At 50.3% G+C, this 449-nt stretch overlaps 1 non-coding gene across 1 annotated transcript; it reads left to right on the forward strand.

Moving 5' to 3' along the window:
* The first annotated feature begins 200 nt into the window (after positions 1-200).
* Positions 201-362, forward strand: LOC111814824. Its single transcript, XR_002819705.1, has one exon. It is a non-coding gene; the product is annotated as a U1 spliceosomal RNA (small nuclear RNA).
* The last annotated feature ends 87 nt before the right edge of the window (positions 363-449 follow it).

A 449-nucleotide genomic window follows, 5' to 3' on the forward strand; every position in this document is an offset into this window, starting at 1 on the left:
GTGGTTGCTGGTTGGATCCCTGGTGTTGAAGCTTGATGATTTTCCTGTGACCAGGGAGATAGCTTAGGTCGGTTTTTGGCAGCCCAGCGCATCTGCTGCGTGGACGGGCTAGGAGGACCCGAGAGTGTGTGAAGACGAATGAGCCTGAGTGAAGAGTGAGGCACACAGCAGGCTTGGTGGGGGAGCGCGGAGCAGCAGTCATACTTACCTGGCAGGGGAGACACCATGATCACGAAGGTGGTTTTCCCAGGGTGAGGCTTATCCATTGCACTCTGGATGTGCTGACCCCTGCGATTTCCCCAAATGCGGGAAACTCGACTGCAGAATTTGTGGTAGTGGGGGACTACGTTCGTACTTTCCTCTGTGATCCGGTTTAAAGTGAGATTTATCATACATTAATTTAGTAGTTTTGTTTTTTTCAGTTTCATAGTGTTGTAACCTTGTTGTGT

The sequence above is a fragment of the Octodon degus genome, unplaced genomic scaffold, assembly GCF_000260255.1.
Source record: "Octodon degus isolate 3935 unplaced genomic scaffold, OctDeg1.0 scaffold00602, whole genome shotgun sequence".
NCBI classification, from domain to species: domain Eukaryota; kingdom Metazoa; phylum Chordata; class Mammalia; order Rodentia; family Octodontidae; genus Octodon; species Octodon degus.